Source organism: Oncorhynchus mykiss, chromosome 19 (assembly GCF_057628025.1).
Source record: "Oncorhynchus mykiss isolate SJ-2025 chromosome 19, ASM5762802v1, whole genome shotgun sequence".
NCBI classification, from domain to species: Eukaryota; Metazoa; Chordata; class Actinopteri; order Salmoniformes; family Salmonidae; genus Oncorhynchus; species Oncorhynchus mykiss.
Window position 1 is genome coordinate 5,590,001 of NC_143040.1, and position 26,555 is coordinate 5,616,555.

Consider the following 26,555-nt stretch of genomic DNA (forward strand, 5'->3'; position numbering starts at 1 on the left):
CAATTCAATTCAATTCAATTCAAGGGCTTTATTGGCATGGGAAACATGTGTTAACATTGCCAAAGCAAGTGAGGTAGACAACATACAAAGTGAAAATATAAAGTGAAAAACAACAAAAATTAACAGTAAACATTACACATACAGAGGTTTCAAAACAGTAAAGACATTACAAATGTCATATTATATATATATATACAGTGTTTTAACAATGTACAAATGGTTAAAGGACACAAGATAAAATAAATAAGCATAAATATGGGTTGTATTTACAATGGTGTGTGTTCTTCACTGGTTGCCCTTTTCTCGTGGCAACAGGTCACAAATCTTGCTGCTGTGATGGCACACTGTGGAATTTCACCCAGTAGATATGGGAGTTTTTCAAATTTGGATTTGTTTTCGAATTCTTTGTGGATCTGTGCAATCTGAGGGAAATATGTCTCTCTAATATGGTCATACATTGGGCAGGAGGTTAGGAAGTGCAGCTCAGTTTCCACCTCATTTTGTGGGCAGTGAGCACATAGCCTGTCTTCTCTTGAGAGCCATGTCTGCCTACGGCGGCCTTTCTCAATAGCAAGGCTATGCTCACTGAGTCTGTACATAGTCAAAGCTTTCCTTAATTTTGGGTCAGTCACAGTGGTCAGGTATTCTGCCGCTGTGTACTCTCTGTTTAGGGCCAAATAGCATTCTAGTTTGCTCTGTTTTTTTGTTAATTCTTTCCAATGTGTCAAGTAATTATCTTTTTGTTTTCTCATGATTTGGTTGGGTCTAATTGTGCTGTTGTCCTGGGGCTCTGTAGGGTGTGTTTGTGTTTGTGAACAGAGCCCCAGGACCAGCTTGCTTAGGGGACTCTTCTCCAGGTTTATCTCTCTGTAGGTGATGGCTTTGTTATGGAAGGTTTGTGAATCACTTCCTTTTAGGTGGTTGTAGAATTTAACGGCTCTTTTCTGGATTTTGATAATTAGTGGGTATCGGCCTAATTCTGCTCTGCATGCATTATTTGGTGTTCTACGTTGTACACGGAGGATATTTTTGCAGAATTCTGCGTGCAGAGTCTCAATTTGGTGTTTGTCCCATTTTGTGAAGTCTTGGTTGGTGAGCGGACCCCAGACCTCACAACCATAAAGGGCAATGGGCTCTATGACTGATTCAAGTATTTTTAGCCAAATCCTAATTGGTATGTTGAAATTTATGTTTCTTTTGATGGCATAGAATGCCCTTCTTGCCTTGTCTCTCAGATCGTTCACAGCTTTGTGGAAGTTACCTGTGGCGCTGATGTTTAGGCCAAGGTATGTATAGTTTTTTGTGTGCTCTAGGGCAACAGTGTCTAGATTGAATTTGTATTTGTGGTCCTGGTGACTGGACCTTTTTTGGAACACCATTATTTTGGTCTTACTGAGATTTACTGTCAGGGCCCAGGTCTGACAGAATCTGTGCATAAGATCTAGGTGCTGCTGTAGGCCCTCCTTGGTTGGTGACAGAAGCACCAGATCATCGGCAAACAGCAGACATTTGACTTCGGATTCTAGCAGGGGGAGGCCGGGTGCTGCAGACTTTTCTAGTGCCCGCGCCAATTCGTTGATATATATGTTGAAGAGGGTGGGGCTTAAACTGCATCCCTGTCTAACCCCACGACCCTGTGTGAAGAAATGTGTGTGTTTTTTGCCAATTTTAACCGCACACTTGTTGTTTGTGTACATGGATTTTATAATGTCGTATGTTTTACCCCCAACACCACTTTCCATCAGTTTGTATAGCAGACCCTCATGCCAGATTGAGTCGAAGGCTTTTTTGAAATCAACAAAGCATGAGAAGACTTTGCCTTTGTTTTGGTTGTTTGGTTGTCAATTAGGGTGTGCAGGGTGAATACATGGTCTGTTGTACGGTAATTTGGTAAAAAGCCAATTTGACATTTGCTCAGTACATTGTTTTCATTGAGGAAATGTACGAGTCTGCTGTTAATAATAATGCAGAGGATTTTCCCAAGGTTACTGTTGACACATATTCCACGGTAGTTATTGGGGTCAAATTTGTCTCCACTTTTGTGGATTGGGGTGATCAGTCCTTGGTTCCAAATATTGGGGAAGATGCCAGAGCTAAGTATGATGTTAAAGAGTTTTAGTATAGCCAATTGGAATTTGTTGTCTGTATATTTGATCATTTCATTGAGGATACCATCAACACCACAGGCCTTTTTGGGTTGGAGGGTTTTTATTTTGTCCTGTAACTCATTCAATGTAATTGGATAATCCAGTGGGTTCTGGTAGTCTTTAATAGATGATTCTAAGATCTGTATTTGATCATGTATATGTTTTTGCTCTTTATTCTTTGTTATAGAGCCAAAAAGATTGGAGAAGTGGTTTACCCATACATCTCCATTTTGGATAGATAATTCTTCTTGTTGTTGTTTGTTTAGTGTTTTCCAATTTTCCCAGAAGTGGTTAGAGTCTATGGATTCTTCAATTGCATTGAGCTGATTTCTGACATGCTGTTCCTTCTTTTTCCGTAGTGTATTTCTGTATTGTTTTAGTGATTCACCATAGTGAAGGCGTAGACTCAGGTTTTCCGGGTCTCTATGTTTTTGGTTGGACAGGTTTCTCAATTTCTTTCTTAGATTTTTGCATTCTTCATCAAACCATTTGTCATTATTGTTAATTTTCTTCGGTTTTCTATTTGAGATTTTTAGATTTGATAGGGAAGCTGAGAGGTCAAATATACTGTTAAGATTTTCTACTGCCAAGTTTACACCTTCACTATTACAGCGGAACGTTTTACCCAGGAAATTGTCTAAAAGGGATTGAATTTGTTGTTGCCTAATTGTTTTTTGGTAGGTTTCCAAACTGCATTCCTTCCATCTATAGCATTTCTTAATGTTACTCAGTTCCTTTGGCTTTGATGCCTCATGATTGATTATTGCTCTGTTTAAGTAGACTGTGATTTTGCTGTGGTCTGATAGGGGTGTCAGTGGGCTGACTGTGAACGCTCTGAGAGACTCTGGGTTGAGGTCGGTGATAAAGTAGTCTACAGTACTACTGCCAAGAGATGAGCTATAGGTGTACCTACCATAGGAGTCCCCTCGAAGCCTACCGTTGACTATGTACATACCCAGCGTGCGACAGAGCTGCAGGAGTTGTGACCCGTTTTTGTTGGTTATGTTGTCATAGTTGTGCCTAGGGGGGCATATGTGGGAGGGAATGCTGTCACCTCCAGGCAGGTGTTTGTCCCCCTGTGTGCTTAGGGTGTCAGGTTCTTGTCCGGTTCTGGCATTTAGGTCGCCACAGACTAGTACATGTCCCTGGGCCTGGAAATGATTGATTTCCCCCTCCAGGATGGAGAAGCTGTCTTCATTAAAATATGGGGATTCTAGTGGGGGGATATAGGTAGCACACAGGAGGACATTTTTCTCTGTTAGGATAATTTCCTTTTGAATTTCTAGCCAAATGTAAAATGTTCGTGTTTTGATTAATTTAATGGAGTGAGTTAGGTCTGCTCTATACCAAATTAGCATACCCCCTGAGTCCCTTCCCTGTTTCACACCTGGTAGTTTGGTGGATGGGACTACCAGCTCTCTGTAACCTAGAGGGCAACCAGTGGGTCCGTCTCCTCTATACCAGGTTTCTTGCAGGATGACAATGTCTGTATTACCGATTTCTTTGGTGAAGTCCGGGTTTCTGCTCTTTAGGCCAAAGGCAGATGACCTCAGGCCTTGGATATTCCATGATAATATAGTGAAGGCTTTTTGTTCCATAGAGTGTCCAATGTTGTTGGTCGTGGTTTGGCCTCAGGCCAGTAAGTGTGAGCAGAGCCTGCTGAGCATCTGGTACATGCCATTGGCTTCGGCGAGTGTGAGAGTGGGGGTTGGGACTGTTTGCCCGCTCACTACCTGGGCGTATGTGTGGCTTCCATGTTGAGGCCCTCTTTGCGGGGGTGGGGTGCATGGGGTGGGCAGGAGTGGCATAGGTCTGACCTGGGTGGGCCTAAATGGGGTGTGGGCATGGTTGACGTGGGGGGGTGTTGATTGGTTGGGGTGGGGGTGTGGATGTGTCTGGGTGTACTGTGGTCTGGATGTAATTCCTCTTGGCGTGGGTCCTCTATGTGTAGGTCCAGGGGGGGGTCCTGCAGATCTGGGAGGGTGTCTCGCTGGTCTGGATGGGGTGTCTATTGATCTGTTGCTCCTGTGTGAAGTGTTGGGGATACGTTTGAGAGCGATGTCCTTTAGAGTTCGGGCAAAGGTGGGCACTGCTGCCTTGTAGAGGTGGACCTGGTCATAGAGGCTGTTCAAGTCCAGGGTGGAGTGGTGGGCCAGGAAAACGTTTGGTTTTGAGGCACAGTCACGGGAAATACTTGCATTTACCCGCTGTATTGTGGCAGGGTGGAAGTCTTTTCGTGGTAGCAGGGTGGAGATAACCACTTGTGCGTTGGGGAAAGTAGAAGAAGCCTTTTCAATCACTCTCTTCAGTGCTGTGGCCACTCTTTCCTGCAGTGCTCTCAGGTCGTTTGTGCCTGTGTGTATTATTATGTGGCTGGGTGAGCCTAGTTTGGCCTCAGACAGAAGGTCGAGGGCACTCTCTGTCTCTCTCTCTCTCTAAATATATATATATACCTCTCTCTCTCTGTCTCTCTCTCTCTCTAAATATATATATATATACCTCTCTCTCTCTCTCTCTCTCTCTCTCTCTCTCTCTCTGTCTCTGTCTCTCTCTCTCTCTAAATATATATATATATACCCCTCTCTCTCTGTCTCTCTCTCTCTAAATATATATATATACCTCTCACTCTCTCTCTCTCTCTCTCTCTCTGTCTCTCTCTCTCTCTAAATATATATATATACCTCTCTCTCTCTGTCTCTCTCTCTCTCTAAATATATATATATACCTCTCTCTCTCTCGCTCTCTCTCTCTCTCTCTCTCTGTCTCTCTCTCTCTCTAAATATATATATACCTCTCTCTTGCTCTCTCTCTCGCTCTCTCTCTCTCTGTCTCTCTCTCTCTCTGGCTCTCTCTCTCTCTAAATATATATATATACCTCTCTCTCGCTCTCTCTCTCTCTGGCTCTCTCTCTCTCTCTCTCTGTCTCTCTCTCTCTCTCTCTCTCTCAATTCAATTCAATTCAAGGGGCTTTCTTGGCATGGGAAACATGTGTTAACATTGCCAAAGCAAGTGAGGTAGATAATATATAAAGTGAATATATAAAGTGAAATAAACAATAAAAATTAACAGTAAACATTACACATACAGAAGTTTCAAAACAATAAAGACATTACAAATGTCATATTATGTATATATACAGTGTTGTAACGGTGTACAAATGGTTAAAGTACACAAGATAAAATAAATAAGCATAAATATGGGTTGTATTTACAATGGTGTGTGTTCTTCACTGGTTGCCCTTTTCTCGTGGCAACAGGTCACAAATCTTGCTGCTGTGATGGAACACTGTGGAATTTCGTCATACATTGGGCAGGAGGTTAGGAAGTGCAGCTCAGTTTCCACCTCATTTTGTGGGCAGTGAGCACATAGCCTGTATTCTCTTGAGAGCCAGGTCTGCCTACGGCGGCCTTTCTCAATAGCAAGGCTATGCTCATTGAGTCTGTACATAGTCAAAGCTTTCCTTAATTTTGGGTCTGTCACAGTGGTCAGGTATTCTGCCGCTGTGTACTCTCTGTGTAGGGCCAAATAGCATTCTAGTTTGCTCTGTTTTTTTGTTAATTCTTTCCAATGTGTCAAGTAATTATCTTTTTGTTTTCTCATGATTTGGTTGGTCTAATTGTGCTGCTGTCCTGGGGCTCTGTAGGGTGTGTTTGTGTTTGTGAACAGAGCCCCAGGACCAGCTTGTTTAGGGGACTCTTCTCCAGGTTCATCTCTCTGTAGGTGATGGCTTTGTTATGGAAGGTTTGGGAATCGCTTCCTTTTAGGTGGTTGTAGAATTTAACGGCTCTTTTCTGGATTTTGATAATTAGTGCGTATCGGCCTAATTCTGCTCTGCATGCATTTGGTGTTCTACATTGTACACAATGTGGAACATTGTTGATATTGATATTGATATTTTTGCAGAATTCTGCGTGCAGAGTCTCAATTTGGTGTTTGTCCCATTTTTTGAAGTCTTGGTTGGTGAGCGGACCCCAGACCTCACAACCATAAAGGGCAATGGGCTCTATGACTGATTCAAGTATTTTTAGCCAAATCCTAATTGGTATGTTGAAATGTATGTTCCTTTTGATGGCATCGAAGGCCCTTCTTGCCTTGTCTCTCAGATCGTTCACAACTTTGTGGAAGTTACCTGTGGCGCTGATGTTTAGGCCAAGGTATGTATAGTTTTTTGTGTGCTCTAGGGCAACAGTGTCTAGATGGAATTTGTATTTGTGGTTCTAGTGACTGGACCTTTTTTGGAACACCATTATTTTGGTCTTACTGAGATTTACTGCCAGGGCCCAGGTCTGACAGAATCTGTGCATAAGATCTAGGTGCTGCTGTAGGACCTCCTTGGTTGGTGACAGAAGCACCAGATCATCAGCAAACAGTAGACATTTGACTTCGGATTCTAGTAGGGTGAGGCCGGGTGCTGCAGACTTTTCTAGTGCCCGCACCAATTCGTTGATATATATGTTGAAGAGGGTTTGGCTTAAGCTACATCCCTGTCTCACCCCACGACCATGTGTGAAGAAATTTGTGTTTTCTCTCTCTCTCTCCCTCTCTCTCTGTCTCTCTCTCTTTATCTAATGACTAGTCTCTGTGCCTGTGTGTGTGCGTGTCTGTTCCCTGTTATCTCTGGGAAGCCTTTCATTTGAAACTGTAGCTTCACTGTCTCTCTCTCATAATCCAGGAGCTCTAGAGAAATCAGTGCCCCTTCATACTGTGTGTTCGTGTGTATGTGATTAAGTGGTGTGTGTGTGTCTCTGTTTGTGTGTGTGTGTGTGTGTGTGTGTGTGTGTGTGTGTGTGTGTGTGTGTGTGTGTGTGTGTGTGTGTGTGTGTGTGTGTGTGAGAGAGAGATAGGGAGGGTATAAGGCCTTTACCCTAGCAGATATCAACCTAAATAATATTTAATTAAACTGCCTAACACACATTAACATGCTGATCTGGCACACACACACACACACACACACACACACACACACACACACACACACCACACACAGGTTGCCTTCAGGGCAGAAAGAAGAGGCTCCTCCCATCATCTTATGCCCCAGTCAGGAAACCCTGTGTGTGTGTGTGTGTGTGTGTGTGTGTGTGTGTGTGTGTGTGTGTGTGTGTGTGTGTGTGTGTGTGTGTGGTGTGTGTGTGTGTGTGGGTGTGTGTGTTGGTGTGTGGTTGTGTGTGTGTGTGTGTGTGTGTGTGGTTGTGTGTGTGTGTGTGTGTGTGGCTGTGTGTCTTTGTGTTGTGTTATCTTAATCAAATCCCAATTACACTGAGTGAGTACCTCTTCTCATCTCACTCTGTCTGACTTCAAGTGTTACACACACACACACACACACACACACACACACACACACACACACACACACACACACACACACACACACACACACACACACACACACACACACACACCCTGAGGCACAAGCACTTAATTTCCTATTCCACTCGCTCATCTCTTCTCCCTTCCCTCTCCTCCTCATCTCTTCTCCCTTCCCTCTCCTCATCTCTCCTCCTCATCTCTTCTCCCTTCCCTCTCCTCATCTCTCCTCCCTTCCCTTCCCTCTCCTCATCTCTTCTCCCTTCCCTCTCCCCATCTCTTCTCCCTTCCCCCTCCTCATCTCTCCTCCTCATCTCTTCTCCCTTCCCTCTCCTCATCTCTTCTCCCTTTCCTCTCCTCCTCATGGGTCCTCCTCATCACTTCTCCTCACCTCTCTACCTCCTCTCCTCTCCTCATCTCTCCACCTCCTCTCCTCATCTCTCCTCCTAATCTCTCCTCCTCATCTTTCCACCTCCTCTCCTCATCTCTCCTCCTCATCTCTCCTCCTCATCTCTCCTCCTCATATCTCCACCTCCTCTCCTCATCTCTCCTCCTCATCTCTCCTCCTCATCCCTCCTCCTCATTGGACCTCTACACCAGATATAAAACTGGACCTCTAAACCAGATATAAACCTGGACCTCTAAACCAGATATAAAACTGGACCTCTACACCAGATATAAAACTGGACCTCCACACCAGATATAAAACTGGACCTCTACACCAGATATAAAACTGGACCTCTACACCAGGTCTGTTGATTCTTTCATTCTTCATATTCTAATCAGAGACTGATTTAGACCTGTGATTAATAATCAGGTAGAACAGAAACCCCAGCAGTACTCAGAACGTTGTAGGGTCGGAGTTGAACAGCTCTGTACTAAGGTACTGTATGTACATGCAGACAGACATCTAACGCAGAGCCGCAATAACTCTATATCATTACTGTGTTAATAGCAGGGTGAGTTTGTGCCCAGGTGTATAGGTGGATTCATATGACGTTTTTCCCCCAGAGGGCATTGATCACACACACGCACGCACTCACGCACACGCACACACACACACACACCCACGCCGCCAGCAGAGGAAAAATGCAGAGATCTTACCTTCTTCCATGTTCCATGTTCTAACCTCAGACAGAGAAGAGAAAGAGCTGAACAGAGAGAGAGAGAGAATATCAGTACAATTTCTTATGACACGTCACCTGTCCTTTATTTGAGTAGAGAGGCCACACTGAAGATTCAATCTGGCCCGAGCCAGAACAAGATTATGTGAAGTTAAATTAAAGACAACCAGGTGTCCTGATAGAGTAGTTTGTATATGTGTGCCTGTATCTCGTCTAGTTTGTGAGTAAGGTTGCATAAGGCTGGTAAACTCTCGTCCAAGTTTTCTCAAAAAATCCTTGTGGGAAAATTCCTGGAATAATGAGGGAATAATGAGGGAATAATGAGGGAATAAGGAGGGAATAAGGAGGGAATAATGAGGGAATAATGAGGGAATAATGAGGGAATAATGAGGGAATAATGAAGGAATAATGAGGGAATAATGAGGGAATAATGAGGGAATAATGAGGGAATAATGAGGGAATAAGGAGGGAATAATGAGGGAATAAGGAGGGAATAAGGAGGGAATAATGAGGGAATAATGAGGGAATACAGAATCCTCCAACCAGGATTTCTGGAAAATCCTTCAAGACGACTTGTGAGAGACGTGATGGTTCTACGGTTAGTGTTGCAATGCTGCCATCTGGTGGTGGTATCGTGTATTACACCCCTCTAGTCAAATCCAACCACAGAGAACACTCATTATATTTTATAAAGGAGTTGGACCTTTAGACCTGGGTTGACCAAACGTTTTCACTTGGGGCACACTCTTGGCATTCTCTCAGGCAGCCAACGAGTGCTAAGCATATGTGGGAACTCCTTCAAGACCGTTGGAAAAGCATTCCTCATGAAGATGGTTGAGAGAATGTCAAGAGTGTGAAAAGTTGCCGTCAAGGCAAAAGGCTACTTTGAAGAATCTCAAATATAAAATATATTTTGATTTGTTTAATACGTTTTTTTTGGGGGGGGGGGGGAGTTACTACATGATTCCATATGTGTTATTTCATAGTTCTGATGTCTTCACTATTATTCTACAATGTTGAACATAGTCAATATAAAGTAAAAACCCTTGAATGAGTCAGTGTGTCCAAGCTTTAGACTGGCACTGTAGTCCACCACTAGGTTATAGTTAGATTTAGTAATGGGTGGTGTTTATATAGGTAACCACTAGGTTATAGTTAGATTTAGTAATGGGTGGTGTTTATATAGGTAACCACTAGGTTATAGTTAGATTTAGTAATGGGTGGTGTTTATATAGGTAACCACTAGGTCATAGTTAGATTTAGTAATGGGTGGTGTTTATATAGGTAACCACTAGGTTATAGTTAGATTTAGTAATGGGTGGTGTTTATATAGGTAACCACTAGGTTATAGTTAGATTTAGTAATGGGTGGTGTTTATATAGTCCACCACTAGGTTATAGTTAGATTTAGTAATGGGTGGTGTTTATATAGGTAACCACTAGGTTATAGTTAGATTTGGTAATGGGTGGTGTTTATATAGTCCACCACTAGGTTATAGTTAGATTTAGAAATGGATGGTGTTTACATAGGTAACCACTAGGTTATAGTTAGATTTAGTAATGGGTGGTGTTTATATAGGTAACCACTAGGTCATAGTTAGATTTAGTAATGGGTGGTGTTTATATAGGTAACTACTAGGTTATAGTTAGATGTAGTAATGGGTGGTGTTTATATAGTCCACCACTAGGTTATAGTTAGATTTAGTAATGGGTGGTGTTTATATAGGTAACCACTAGGTTATAGTTAGATTTGGTAATGGGTGGTGTTGATATAGGTAACCACTAGATTATAGTTAGATTTAGTAATGGGTGGTGTTTATATAGTCCACCACTAGGTTATAGTTAGATTTAGTAATGGGTGGTGTTTATATAGTCCACCACTAGGTTATAGTTAGATTTAGTAATGGGTGGTGTTTATATAGTCCACCACTAGGTTATAGTTAGATTTAGTAATGGGTGGTGTTTATATAGGTAACCACTAGGTTATAGTTAGATTTAGTAATGGGTGGTGTTTATATAGTCCACCACTAGGTTATAGTTAGATTTAGTAATGGGTGGTGTTTATATAGGTAACCACTAGGTTATAGTTAGATTTAGTAATGGGTGGTGTTTATATAGTCCACCACTAGGTTATAGTTAGACTTAGTAATGGGTGGTGTTTATATAGGTAACCACTAGGTTATAGTTAGATTTAGTAATGGGTGGTGTTTATATAGGTAACCACTAGGTTATAGTTAGATTTAGTAATGGGTGGTGTTTATATAGTCCACAACTAGGTTATAGTTAGATGTGGTAATGGGTGGTCTTTATATAGGTAACCACTAGGTTATAGTTAGATTTAGTAATGGGTGGTGTTTATATAGGTAACCACTAGGTTATAGTTAGATTTAGTAATGGGTGGTGTTTATATAGTCCACCACTAGGTTATAGTTAGATTTAGTAATGGGTGGTGTTTATAAAGGTAACCACTAGGTTATAGTTAGATTTAGTAATGGGTGGTGTTTATATAGGTAACCACTAGGTTATAGTTAGATTTAGTAATGGGTGGTGTTTATATAGTCCACCACTAGGTTATAGTTAGATTTAGTAATGGGTGGTGTTTATATAGGTAACCACTAGGTTATAGTTAGATTTAGTAATGGGTGGTGTTTATATAGTCCACCACTAGGTCATAGTTAGATTTAGTAATGGGTGGTGTTTGTATAGTCCACCACTAGGTTATAGTTAGATTTAGTAATGGGTGGTGTTTATATAGGTAACCACTAGGTTATAGTTAGATTTGGTAATGGGTGGTGTTTATATAGTCCACCACTAGGTTATAGTTAGATTTAGAAATGGATGGTGTTTATATAGGTAACCACTAGGTTATAGTTAGATTTAGTAATGGGTGGTGTTTATATAGGTAACTACTAGGTTATAGTTAGATGTAGTAATGGGTGGTGTTTATATAGTCCACCACTAGGTTATAGTTAGATTTAGTAATGGGTGGTGTTTATATAGTACACCACTAGGTAATAGTTAGATTTAGTAATGGGTGGTGTTTATATAGTCCACCACTAGGTTATAGTTAGATTTAGTAATGGGTGGTGTTTATATAGGTAACCACTAGGTTATAGTTAGATTTAGTAATGGGTGGTGTTTATATAGTCCACCACTAGGTTATAGTTAGATTTAGTAATGGGTGGTGTTTATATAGGTAACCACTAGGTTATAGTTAGATTTAGTAATGGGTGGTGTTTATATAGTCCACCACTAGGTTATAGTTAGATGTGGCAATGGGTGGTCTTTATATAGGTAACCACTAGGTTATAGTTAGATTTAGTAATGGGTGGTGTTTATATAGGTAACCACTAGGTTATAGTTAGATTTAGTAATGGGTGGTGTTTATATAGTCCACCACTAGGTTATAGTTAGATTTATTAATGGGTGGTGTTTATATAGGTAACCACTAGGTTATAGTTAGATTTTGTAATGGGTGGTGTTTATATAGGTAACCACTAGGTTATAGTTAGATTTAGTAATGGGTGGTGTTTATATAGTCCACCACTAGGTTATAGTTAGATTTGGTAATGGGTGGTGTTTATATAGTCCACCACTAGGTTATAGTTAGATTTAGAAATGGATGGTGTTTACATAGGTAACCACTAGGTTATAGTTAGATTTAGTAATGGGTGGTGTTTATATAGGTAACCACTAGGTTATAGTTAGATTTAGTAATGGGTGGTGTTTATATAGGTAACCACTAGGTTATAGTTAGATTTAGTAATGGGTGGTGTTTATATAGTCCACCACTAGGTTATAGTTAGATTTAGTAATGGGTGGTGTTTATATAGGTAACCACTAGGTTATAGTTAGATTTGGTAATGGGTGGTGTTTATATAGTCCACCACTAGGTTATAGTTAGATTTAGAAATGGATGGTGTTTACATAGGTAACCACTAGGTTATAGTTAGATTTAGTAATGGGTGGTGTTTATATAGGTAACCACTAGGTCATAGTTAGATTTAGTAATGGGTGGTGTTTATATAGGTAACTACTAGGTTATAGTTAGATGTAGTAATGGGTGGTGTTTATATAGTCCACCACTAGGTTATAGTTAGATTTAGTAATGGGTGGTGTTTATATAGGTAACCACTAGGTTATAGTTAGATTTGGTAATGGGTGGTGTTGATATAGGTAACCACTAGATTATAGTTAGATTTAGTAATGGGTGGTGTTTATATAGTCCACCACTAGGTTATAGTTAGATTTAGTAATGGGTGGTGTTTATATAGTCCACCACTAGGTTATAGTTAGATTTAGTAATGGGTGGTGTTTATATAGTCCACCACTAGGTTATAGTTAGATTTAGTAATGGGTGGTGTTTATATAGGTAACCACTAGGTTATAGTTAGATTTAGTAATGGGTGGTGTTTATATAGTCCACCACTAGGTTATAGTTAGATTTAGTAATGGGTGGTGTTTATATAGGTAACCACTAGGTTATAGTTAGATTTAGTAATGGGTGGTGTTTATATAGTCCACCACTAGGTTATAGTTAGACTTAGTAATGGGTGGTGTTTATATAGGTAACCACTAGGTTATAGTTAGATTTAGTAATGGGTGGTGTTTATATAGGTAACCACTAGGTTATAGTTAGATTTAGTAATGGGTGGTGTTTATATAGTCCACAACTAGGTTATAGTTAGATGTGGTAATGGGTGGTCTTTATATAGGTAACCACTAGGTTATAGTTAGATTTAGTAATGGGTGGTGTTTATATAGGTAACCACTAGGTTATAGTTAGATTTAGTAATGGGTGGTGTTTATATAGTCCACCACTAGGTTATAGTTAGATTTAGTAATGGGTGGTGTTTATATAGGTAACCACTAGGTTATAGTTAGATTTAGTAATGGGTGGTGTTTATATAGGTAACCACTAGGTTATAGTTAGATTTAGTAATGGGTGGTGTTTATATAGTCCACCACTAGGTTATAGTTAGATTTAGTAATGGGTGGTGTTTATATAGGTAACCACTAGGTTATAGTTAGATTTAGTAATGGGTGGTGTTTATATAGTCCACCACTAGGTCATAGTTAGATTTAGTAATGGGTGGTGTTTGTATAGTCCACCACTAGGTTATAGTTAGATTTAGTAATGGGTGGTGTTTATATAGGTAACCACTAGGTTATAGTTAGATTTGGTAATGGGTGGTGTTTATATAGTCCACCACTAGGTTATAGTTAGATTTAGAAATGGATGGTGTTTATATAGGTAACCACTAGGTTATAGTTAGATTTAGTAATGGGTGGTGTTTATATAGGTAACTACTAGGTTATAGTTAGATGTAGTAATGGGTGGTGTTTATATAGTCCACCACTAGGTTATAGTTAGATTTAGTAATGGGTGGTGTTTATATAGTCCACCACTAGGTTATAGTTAGATTTAGTAATGGGTGGTGTTTATATAGTCCACCACTAGGTTATAGTTAGATTTAGTAATGGGTGGTGTTTATATAGGTAACCACTAGGTTATAGTTAGATTTAGTAATGGGTGGTGTTTATATAGTCCACCACTAGGTTATAGTTAGATTTAGTAATGGGTGGTGTTTATATAGGTAACCACTAGGTTATAGTTAGATTTAGTAATGGGTGGTGTTTATATAGTCCACCACTAGGTTATAGTTAGATGTGGCAATGGGTGGTCTTTATATAGGTAACCACTAGGTTATAGTTAGATTTAGTAATGGGTGGTGTTTATATAGGTAACCACTAGGTTATAGTTAGATTTAGTAATGGGTGGTGTTTATATAGTCCACCACTAGGTTATAGTTAGATTTATTAATGGGTGGTGTTTATATAGGTAACCACTAGGTTATAGTTAGATTTTGTAATGGGTGGTGTTTATATAGGTAACCACTAGGTTATAGTTAGATTTAGTAATGGGTGGTGTTTATATAGTCCACCACTAGGTTATAGTTAGATTTGGTAATGGGTGGTGTTTATATAGTCCACCACTAGGTTATAGTTAGATTTAGAAATGGATGGTGTTTACATAGGTAACCACTAGGTTATAGTTAGATTTAGTAATGGGTGGTGTTTATATAGGTAACCACTAGGTTATAGTTAGATTTAGTAATGGGTGGTGTTTATATAGGTAACTACTAGGTTATAGTTAGATGTAGTAATGGGTGGTGTTTAAATAGTCCACCACTAGGTTATAGTTAGATTTAGTAATGGGTGGTGTTTATATAGGTAACCACTAGGTTATAGTTAGATTTGGTAATGGGTGGTGTTTATATAGGTAACCACTAGATTATAGTTAGATTTGGTAATGGGTGGTGTTTATATAGTCCACCACTAGGTTATAGTTAAATTTAGTAATGGGTGGTGTTTATATAGTCCACCACTAGGTTATAGTTAGATTTAGTAATGGGTGGTGTTTATATAGGTAACCACTAGGTTATAGTTAGATTTAGTAATGGGTGGTGTTTATATAGGTAACCACTAGGTTATAGTTAGATTTAGTAATGGGTGGTGTTTATATAGTCCACCACTAGGTTATAGTTAGATTTAGTAATGGGTGGTGTTTATATAGGTAACCACTAGGTTATAGTTAGATTTGGTAATGGGTGGTGTTTATATAGGAAACCACTAGGTTATAGTTAGATTTGGTAATGGGTGGTGTTTATATAGTCCACCACTAGGTTATAGTTAGATTTAGTAATGGGTGGTGTTTATATAGGTAACCACTAGGTTATAGTTAGATTTAGTAATGGGTGGTGTTTATATAGTCCACCACTAGGTTATAGTTAGATTTAGTAATGGGTGGTGTTTATATAGTCCACCACTAGGTTATAGTTAGATTTAGTAATGGGTGGTGTTTATATAGTCCACCACTAGGTTATAGTTAGATTTAGTAATGGGTGGTGTTTATATAGTCCACCACTAGGTTATAGTTAGATGTGGTAATGGGTGGTCTTTATATAGGTAACCACTAGGTTATAGTTAGATTTAGTAATGGGTGGTGTTTATATAGGTAACCACTAGGTTATAGTTAGATTTAGTAATGGGTGGTGTTTATATAGTCCACCACTAGGTTATAGTTAGATTTAGTAATGGGTGGTGTTTATAGTCCACCACTAGGTTATAGTTAGATTTAGTAATGGGTGGTGTTTATATAGTCCACCACTAGGTTATAGTTAGATTTAGTAATGGGTGGTGTTTATATAGTCCACCACTAGGTTATAGTTAGATTTAGTAATGGGTGGTGTTTATATAGTCCACCACAAGGTTATAGTTAGATTTAGTAATGGGTGGTGTTTATATAGGTAACCACTAGGTTATAGTTAGATTTAGTAATGGGTGGTGTTTATATAGTCCACCACTAGGTCATAGTTAGATTTAGTAATGGGTGGTGTTTGTATAGTCCACCACTAGGTTATAGTTAGATTTAGTAATGGGTGGTGTTTATATAGGTAACCACTAGGTTATAGTTAGATTTAGTAATGGGTGGTGTTTATATAGGTAACCACTAGGTTATAGTTAGATTTAGTAATGGGTGGTGTTTATATAGTCCACAACTAGGTTATAGTTAGATTTAGTAATTGGTGGTGTTTATATAGGTAACCACTAGGTTATAGTTAGATTTGGTAATGGGTGGTGTTTACATAGGTAACCACTAGGTTATAGTTAGATTTAGTAATGGGTGGTGTTTATATAGTCCACCACTAGGTTATAGTTAGATTTAGTAATGGGTGGTGTTTATATAGGTAACCACTAGGTTATAATTAGATTTAGTAATGGGTGGTGTTTATATAGTCCACCACTAGGTTATAGATAGATTTAGTAATGGGTGGTGTTTGTATAGTCCACCACTAGGTTATAGTTAGATTTAGTAATGGGTGGTGTTTATATAGGTAACCACTAGGTTATAGTTAGATTTAGTAATGGGTGGTGTTTATATAGGTAACCACTAGGTTATAGTTAGATTTAGTAATGGGTGGTGTTTATATAGTCCACCACTAGGTTATAGTTAGATTTAGTAATGGGTGGTGTTTATATAGGTAACCACTAGGTTATAGTTAGATTTAGTAATGGGTGGTGTTTATATAGTCCACCACTAGGTTATAGTTAGATTTAGTAATGGGTGGTGTTTATATAGTCCACCACTAGGTTATAGTTAGATTTAGTAATGGGTGGTGTTTATATAGTCCACCACTAGGTTATAGTTAGATTTAGTAATGGGTGGTGTTTATATAGTCCACCACTAGGTTATAGTTAGATTTAGTAATGGGTGGTGTTTATATAGGTAACCACTAGGTTATAGTTAGATTTGGTAATGGGTGGTGTTTATATAGTCCACCATTAGGTTATAGTTAGATTTAGTAATGGGTGGTGTTTATATAGTCCACCACTAGGTTATAGTTAGATTTAGTAATGGGTGGTGTTTATATAGGTAACCACTAGGTTATAGTTAGATTTAGTAATGGGTGGTGTTTATATAGTCCACCACTAGGTCATAGTTAGATTTAGTAATGGGTGGTGTTTGTATAGTCCACCACTAGGTTATAGTTAGATTTAGTAATGGGTGGTGTTTATATAGGTAACCACTAGGTTATAGTTAGTTTTGGTAATGGGTGGTGTTTATATAGTCCACCACTAGGTTATAGTTAGATTTAGTAATGGGTGGTGTTTATATAGGTAACCACTAGGTTATAGTTAGATTTAGTAATGGGTGGTGTTTATATAGTCCACCACTAGGTTATAGTTAGATTTAGTAATGGGTGGTGTTTATATAGTCCACCACTAGGTTATAGTTAGATGTGGTAATGGGTGGTCTTTATATAGGTAACCACTAGGTTATAGTTAGATTTAGTAATGGGTGGTGTTTATATAGGTAACCACTAGGTTAGAGTTAGATTTAGTAATGGGTGGTGTTTATATAGTCCACCACTAGGTTATAGTTAGATTTAGTAATGGGTGGTGTTTATATAGTCCACCACTAGGTTATAGTTAGATTTAGTAATGGGTGGTGTTTATATAGGTAACCACTAGGTTATAGTTAGATTTAGTAATGGGTGGTGTTTATATAGTCCACCACTAGGTTATAGTTAGATTTAGTAATGGGTGGTGTTTATATAGGTAACCACTAGGTTATAGTTAGATTTAGTAATGGGTGGTGTTTATATAGTCCACCACTAGGTTATAGTTAGATTTAGTAATGGGTGGTGTTTATATAGTCCACCATTAGGTTATAGTTAGATTTAGTAATGGGTGGTGTTTATATAGTCCACCACTAGGTTATAATTAGATTTAGTAATGGGTGGTGTTTATATAGTCCACCACTAGGTTATAATTAGATTTAGTAATGGGTGGTGTTTATATAGTCCACCACTAGGTTATAGTTAGATTTAGTAATGGGTGGTGTTTAAATAGGTAACCACTAGGTTATAGTTAGATTTAGTAATGGGTGGTGTTTATATAGTCCACCACTAGGTTATAGTTAGATTTAGTAATGGGTGGTGTTTATATAGGTAACCACTAGGTTATAGTTAGATTTAGTAATGGGTGGTGTTTATATAGTCCACCACTAGGTTATAGTTAGATTTAGCAATGGGTGGTGTTTATATAGGTAACCACTAGGTTATAGTTAGATTTAGTAATGGGTGGTGTTTATATAGTCCACCACTAGGTTATAGTTAGATTTAGTAATGGGTGGTGTTTATATAGGTAACCACTAGGTTATAGTTAGATTTAGTAATGGGTGGTGTTTATATAGTCCACCACTAGGTTATAGTTAGATTTAGTAATGGGTGGTGTTTATATAGGTAACCACTAGGTTATAGTTAGATTTAGTAATGGGTGGTGTTTATATAGGTAACCACTAGGTTATAGTTAGATTTAGTAATGGGTGGTGTTTATATAGGTAACCACTAGGTTATAGTTAGATTTAGTAATGGGTGGTGTTTATATAGGTAACCACTAGGTTATAGTTAGATTTAGTAATGGGTGGTGTTTATATAGGTAACCACTAGGTTATAGTTAGATTTAGTAATGGGTGGTGTTTATATAGGTAACCACTAGGTTATAGTTAGATTTAGTAATGGGTGGTGTTTATATAGTCCACCACTAGGTTATAGTTAGATTTAGTAATGGGTGGTGTTTATATAGTCCACCACTAGGTTATAGTTAGATTTAGTAATGGGTGGTGTTTATATAGTCCACCACTAGGTTATAGTTAGATTTAGTAATGGGTGGTGTTTATATAGTCCACCACTAGGTTATAATTCGATTTAGTAATGGGTGGTGTTTATATAGTCCACCACTAGGTTATAGTTAGATTTAGTAATGGGTGGTGTTTATATAGTCCACCACTAGGTTATAGTTAGATTTAGTAATGGGTGGTGTTTAAATAGGTAACCACTAGGTTATAGTTAGATTTAGTAATGGGTGGTGTTTATATAGGTAACCACTAGGTTATAGTTAGATTTAGTAATGGGTGGTGTTTATATAGGTAACCACTAGGTTAGAGTTAGATTTAGTAATGGGTGGTGTTTATATAGTCCACCACTAGGTTATAGTTAGATTTAGTAATGGGTGGTGTTTATATAGTCCACCACTAGGTTATAGTTAGATTTAGTAATGGGTGGTGTTTATATAGGTAACCACTAGGTTATAGTTAGATTTAGTAATGGGTGGTGTTTATATAGTCCACCACTAGGTTATAGTTAGATTTAGTAATGGGTGGTGTTTATATAGGTAACCACTAGGTTATAGTTAGATTTAGTAATGGGTGGTGTTTATATAGTCCACCACTAGGTTATAGTTAGATTTAGTAATGGGTGGTGTTTATATAGTCCACCATTAGGTTATAGTTAGATTTAGTAATGGGTGGTGTTTATATAGTCCACCACTAGGTTATAATTAGATTTAGTAATGGGTGGTGTTTATATAGTCCACCACTAGGTTATAATTAGATTTAGTAATGGGTGGTGTTTATATAGTCCACCACTAGGTTATAGTTAGATTTAGTAATGGGTGGTGTTTAAATAGGTAACCACTAGGTTATAGTTAGATTTAGTAATGGGTGGTGTTTATATAGGTAACCACTAGGTTATAGTTAGATTTAGTAATGGGTGGTGTTTATATAGGTAACCACTAGGTTATAGTTAGATTTAGTAATGGGTGGTGTTTATATAGTCCACCACTAGGTTATAGTTAGATTTAGCAATGGGTGGTGTTTATATAGGTAACCACTAGGTTATAGTTAGATTTAGTAATGGGTGGTGTTTATATAGTCCACCACTAGGTTATAGTTAGATTTAGTAATGGGTGGTGTTTATATAGGTAACCACTAGGTTATAGTTAGATTTAGTAATGGGTGGTGTTTATATAGTCCACCACTAGGTTATAGTTAGATTTAGTAATGGGTGGTGTTTATATAGGTAACCACTAGGTTATAGTTAGATTTAGTAATGGGTGGTGTTTATATAGGTAACCACTAGGTTATAGTTAGATTTAGTAATGGGTGGTGTTTATATAGGTAACCACTAGGTTATAGTTAGATTTAGTAATGGGTGGTGTTTATATAGGTAACCACTAGGTTATAGTTAGATTTAGTAATGGGTGGTGTTTATATAGGTAACCACTAGGTTATAGTTAGATTTAGTAATGGGTGGTGTTTATATAGGTAACCACTAGGTTATAGTTAGATTTAGTAATGGGTGGTGTTTATATAGTCCACCACTAGGTTATAGTTAGATTTAGTAATGGGTGGTGTTTATATAGTCCACCACTAGGTTATAGTTAGATTTAGTAATGGGTGGTGTTTATATAGTCCACCACTAGGTTATAGTTAGATTTAGTAATGGGTGGTGTTTATATAGTCCACCACTAGGTTATAATTCGATTTAGTAATGGGTGGTGTTTATATAGTCCACCACTAGGTTATAGTTAGATTTAGTAATGGGTGGTGTTTATATAGTCCACCACTAGGTTATAGTTAGATTTAGTAATGGGTGGTGTTTAAATAGGTAACCACTAGGTTATAGTTAGATTTAGTAATGGGTGGTGTTTATATAGGTAACCACTAGGTTATAGTTAGATTTAGTAATGGGTGGTGTTTATATAGTCCACCACTAGGTTATAGTTAGATTTAGCAATGGGTGGTGTTTATATAGGTAACCACTAGGTTATAGTTAGATTTAGTAATGGGTGGTGTTTATATAGGTAACCACTAGGTTATAGTTAGATTTAGTAATGGGTGGTGTTTATATAGTCCACCACTAGGTTATAGTTAGATTTAGTAATGGGTGGTGTTTATATAGTCCACCACTAGGTTATAGTTAGATTTAGTAATGGGTGGTGTTTATATAGGTAACCACTAGGTTATAGTTAGATTTAGTAATGGGTGGTGTTTATATAGTCCACCACTAGGTTATAGTTAGATTTAGTAATGGGTGGTGTTTATATAGGTAACCACTAGGTTATAGTTAGATTTGGTAATGGGTGGTGTTTATATAGGTAACCACTAGGTTATAGTTAGATTTAGTAATGGGTGGTGCATATATAGATAACCACTAGGTTATAGTTAGATTTAGTAATGGGTGGTGTTTATATAGTCCACCACTATGTTATAGTTAGATTTAGTAATGGGTGGTGTTTATATAGTCCACCACTAGGTTATAGTTAGATTTAGTAATGGGTGGTGTTTATATAGGTAACCACTAGGTTATAGTTAGATTTGGTAATGGGTGGTGTTTATATAGGTAACCACTAGGTTATAGTTAGATTTAGTAATGGGTGGTGTTTATATAGGTAACCACTAGGTTATAGTTAGATTTGGTAATGGGTGGTGTTTATATAGGTAACCACTAGGTTATAGTTAGATTTAGTAATGGGTGGTATTTATATAGGTAACCACTAGGTTATAGTTAGATTTGGTAATGGGTGGTGTTTATATAGGTAACCACTAGGTTATAGTTAGATTTGGTAATGGGTGGTGTTTATATAGGTAACCACTAGGTTATAGTTAGATTTAGTAATGGGTGGTGTTTATATAGGTAACCACTAGGTTATAGTTAGATTTAGTAATGGGTGGTGTTTATATAGGTAACCACTAGGTTATAGTTAGATTTGGTAATGGGTGGTGTTTATATAGTCCACCACTAGGTTATAGTTAGATTTGGTAATGGGTGGTGTTTATATAGGTAACCACTAGGTTATAGTTAGATTTAGTAAGGGGTGGTGTTTATATAGGTAACCACTAGGTTATAGATAGATTTAGTAATGGGAGGTGTTTATATAGTCCACCACTAGGTTATAGTTAGATTTAGTAATGGGTGGTGTTTATATAGTCCACCACTAGGTTATAGTTAGATTTAGTAATGGGTGGTGTTTATATAGTCCACCACTAGGTTATAGTTAGATTTAGTAATGGGTGGTGTTTATATAGTCCACCACTAGGTTATAGTTAGATTTAGTAATGGGAGGTGTTTATATAGTCCACCACTAGGTTATAGTTAGATTTAGTAATGGGAGGTGTTTATATAGGTAACCACTAGGTTATAGTTAGATTTAGTAATGGGTGGTGTTTATATAGTCCACCACTAGGTTATAGTTAGATTTAGTAATGGGTGGTGTTTATATAGGTAACCACTAGGTTATAGTTAGATTTAGTAATGGGTGGTGTTTATATAGGTAACCACTAGGTTATAGTTAGATTTAGTAATGGGTGGTGTTTATATAGTCCACCACTAGGTTATAGTTAGATTTAGCAATGGGTGGTGTTTATATAGGTAACCACTAGGTTATAGTTAGATTTAGTAATGGGTGGTGTTTATATAGGTAACCACTAGGTTATAGTTAGATTTGGTAATGGGAGGTGTTTATATAGGTAACCACTAGGTTATAGTTAGATTTAGTAATGGGTGGTGTTTATATAGGTAACCACTAGGTTATAGTTAGATTTAGTAATGGGTGGTGTTTATATAGGTAACCACTAGGTTATAGTTAGATTTGGTAATGGGAGGTGTTTATATAGGTAACCACTAGGTTATAGTTAGATTTAGTAATGGGTGGTGTTTATATAGTCCACCACTAGGTTATAGTAAGATTTAGTAATGGGTGGTGTTTATATAGTCCACCACTAGGTTATAGTTAGATTTAGTAATGGGTGGTGTTTATATAGGTAACCACTAGGTTATAGTTAGATTTAGTAATGGGTGGTGTTTATATAGTCCACCACTATGTTATAGTTAGATTTAGTAATGGGTGGTGTTTATATAGGTAACCACTAGGTTATAGTTAGATTTAGTAATGGGTGGTGTTTATATAGGTAACCACTAGGTTTTAGTTAGATTTAGTAATGGGTGGTGTTTATATAGTCCACCACTAGGTTATAGTTAGATTTAGTAATGGGTGGTGTTTATATAGGTAACCACTAGGTTATAGTTAGATTTAGTAATGGGTGGTGTTTATATAGGTAACCACTAGGTTATAGTTAGATTTAGTAATGGGTGGTGTTTATATAGGTAACCACTAGGTTATAGTTAGATTTAGTAATGGGTGGTGTTTATATAGGTAACCACTAGGTTATAGTTAGATTTAGTAATGGGTGGTGTTTATATAGTCCACCACTAGGTTATAGTTAGATTTAGTAATGGGTGGTGTTTATATAGGTAACCACTAGGTTATAGTTAGATTTAGTAATGGGTGGTGTTTATATAGGTAACCACTAGGTTATAGTTAGATTTAGTAATGGGTGGTGTTCATATAGGTAACCACTAGGTTATAGTTAGATTTAGTAATGGGTGGTGTTTATATAGTCCACCACTAGGTTATAGTTAGATTTAGTAATGGGTGGTGTTTATATAGTCCACCACAATCTTTTCAACACCTCAGAGAGGTGAAGTTATAGTTTATATTTAGTCGTGTGACGTTACTAAGTCCTCAGAGAGGTGAAGTTATAGTTTATATTTAGTCGTGTGACGTTACTAAGTCCTCAGAGAGGTGAAGTAGTAGTTTATATTTAGTCGTGTGACGTTACTAAGTCCTCAGAGAGGTGAAGTTATAGTTTATATTTAGTCGTGTGACGTTACTACGTCCTCAGAGAGGTGAAGTAGTAGTTTATATTTAGTCGTGTGACGTTACTAAGTCCTCAGAGAGGTGAAGTTATAGTTTATATTTAGTCGTGTGACGTTACTAAGTCCTCAGAGAGGTGAAGTTATAGTTTATATTTAGTCGTGTGACGTTACTAAGTCCTCAGAGAGGTGAAGTTATAGTTTATATTTAGTCGTGTGACGTTACTAAGTCCTCAGAGAGGTGAAGTTATAGTTTATATTTAGTCGTGTGACGTTACTACATCCTCAGAGAGGTGAAGTAGTAGTTTATATTTAGTCGTGTGACGTTACTAAGCCTGGGTCCTAAATGGTACTGTATTCCCTATGTAGTGTACTGCTTTTGACTAGGACCCATGTAGGGCTCTGGTCAACAGTAGTTCACTATAAAAGGAATAGGGTGCGTTTGGGACGCAGGCTAAACCTGGCGTCCTACTCTTAACAAGACAGGAAGGCTCAGCCGAGCGTTCAACAGCAACGCGTTCAATAATGAAACAGAACGAACACTTTGAAACAGCTGGGGAACAACACTCTCTCTCAGTCAGTGTGTGTGTGTGTGTGTGTGTGTGTGTTGTGGTATGTGTGTACGTGTGTGTGTGTGTGTTTGTGCGTTCAGTGTGTGTGTGTGGTGTGTATGTGCGTTTGTGTGTGTGCGTTCAGTGTGTGTGTGTGTGTGTGTGTGTGTGTGTGTGTGTGTGCGTTCAGTGATTGTGTGTTCAGTGTGTGTGTGTGTGTGTTCAGTTCTTATGGGCAACTGATGTTAATTAAACTTTCATGTATTCTCTCTTTCTCTTTTTTCTTTTTTTCTCCCCCCCCAGAGGACTCTCTCTCTCTCCCCCAGAGGACTCTCTCTCTCTCTCACTCTCTCTCTCCCCCCCAGAGGACTCTCTCTCTCTCTCCCCCAGAGTCCCTCTCTCTCCCCCCCAGAGGACTCTCTCTCTCTCCCCCAGAGTCCCTCTCTCTCCCCACCAGAGGACTCTCTGTCTCTCTCTCTCTCCCCCTCAGAGGACTCTCTCTCCCCCCCAGAGGACTCTCTGTCTCTCTCTCTCTGTCTCTCTCTCTCTCCCAGAGGACTCTCTTTCCCCCCCAGAGGACTCTCTCTCTCTCTCTCTCTCTCTGTCTCTTTCCCCCCCAGAGGACTCTCTCTCTCTCTCTGTCTCTTTCCCCCCCAGAGGACTCTTTCTCTCTCCCCGAGGACTCTCTCTCTCTCTCTCTCTCTCTCCCCGAGGACTCTCTCTCTCTCTCTCTCTCTCTCCCCGAGGACTCTCTCTCTCTCTGTCTCTTTTTCTCTCTCCCCCAGAGGACTCTCTCTCTCCCCCAGAGGACTCTCTCTTTTTCTCCCCCCCCAGAGGACTCTCTCTCTCTCCCCCAGAGGACTCTCTCGCTCTTTTTCTCCCCCCCCAGAGGACTCCCTCTCTTTCTCTCTCTCTCTCTCTCTTTTTCTCTCCCCCCCAGAGGACTCTCTCTCTTTTGCTAACTCTTTAACTCTGTATGTTCTCTCTCTGTCACTCTCTTTCCCTCTCTGTCCCCCCTCTCTCTCTAACCCTCTCCTTCTCTCTGAGGACATGACCGTGTGAAAGCTCTTAGTTGAAGTCATACAGAAGTACAGTATCTGTCCTAAAACTAGTTTGGGTCTGTCTGTCTGTGTGTGTGTGTGTGTGTGTGTGTGTGTAGGTTGTACTGTGTGTGTGTGTGTGCGTGTGCATGCGTGTGCGCGTGTGTGTGCGCGCGTGTGCTCATGTGTGTGTAGGTTGTACTGTGCGTGTGTGTGTGTGTGTAGGTTGTACTGTGCGTGTGTCTGTGTGAGTGTGTGTGTGTGTGTAGGTTGTACTGTGCGTGTGTGTGTGTGTGTGGGTTGTACTGTGTGTGTGTGTGTGTGTGCGCGTGTGTGTGTAGGTTGTAGGTTGTACTGTGCGTGTGTGCGCGCGCGCGCGCGTGTGTGTGTGTGTGTGTGTGTACGCGCTTGCGTGCGTGTGTGTGCGTGTGCGTGTGTGTGTGTCTGTGTGTGTGTGTCTCTCTGTCCTGTCTGTTATCAGCAGCACCAGTGTGGTGGACTGTCACATTACTGAATCACTGCTCTCTGACAGAGTGGGAGGTGTTCTCTGACAGAGTGGGAGGTGTTCTCTGACAGAGGGGGAGGTGTTCTCTGACAGAGTGGGAGGTGTTCTCTGACAGAGGGGGAGGTGTTCTCTGACAGAAGGGGAGGTGTTCTCTGACAGAAGGGGAGGTGTTCTCTGACAGAAAGGGAGGTGTTCTCTGACAGAGGGGGAGGTGTTCTCTGGAGACTATTCACGTTCAGCTGGACATTCTGTTTACACTTTATCTGAAGGGGTGACCATTAAGGCAGACATCATAAGGAAGAGGGTCAAATAAACTTTGAATCCAACTATGCTGCACAATATGCTTGTATATTCATTACCGTCATCATCACTCTTCATCACTCACCAGTGTTAAGGGAGGGTCATCATCACTCACCAGTGTTAAGGGAGGGTTCCACTGTGTTGCTTCATCCTCAAGGAACGAAAGAATAAAAGTAAAACTCCCAGAATTCCCCTGCAGGAAGAAGAGAAAGGTTAAAAGGCATTGGTTCTAGAAAGATGGAGGGGAATGTGGGATGGCTGCTCTCTTGAAAAACAGACTCTGTTCAGAACCCAGTAGATTTCTGTTCAGAACTCAGAAGACTTCTGTTCAGAACTCAGTAGATTTCAATTCAGAACAAAGTAGATTTCAGTTTAGAACCCAGTAGATTTCAGTTCAGAACCCAGTAGATTTCAGGTTGAGAAACCAGTAGATTTCGGTTCAGAACCCAGTAGATTTCGGTTCAGAACCCAGTAGATTTTGGTTCAGAACCCAGTAGATTTCAGTTCAGAACCCAGTAGATTT

General features: G+C 39.1%; 1 protein-coding gene across 6 annotated transcripts in view; it reads right to left on the minus strand.

The window, feature by feature from the left end:
• LOC110519864 (receptor-type tyrosine-protein phosphatase delta) overlaps nucleotides 1-26,261 on the minus strand; it is a 275,027-nt gene extending 248,766 nt beyond the window's left edge. For 5 of the 6 annotated variants that reach the window (XR_016488744.1, XM_090209953.1, XM_090209952.1 and 2 more), the window contains exons 1-2: nucleotides 26,118-26,261; nucleotides 8,556-8,602 (exon numbers count right to left, since the gene is read on the minus strand). The gene's annotated coding sequence lies outside the window, so the exon portion shown is untranslated. The remainder of the gene's footprint in view (nucleotides 1-8,555; nucleotides 8,603-26,117) is intronic. The other variant, XM_090209954.1, reaches the window with a different exon arrangement.
• Nucleotides 26,262-26,555: the final 294 nt, after the last annotated feature.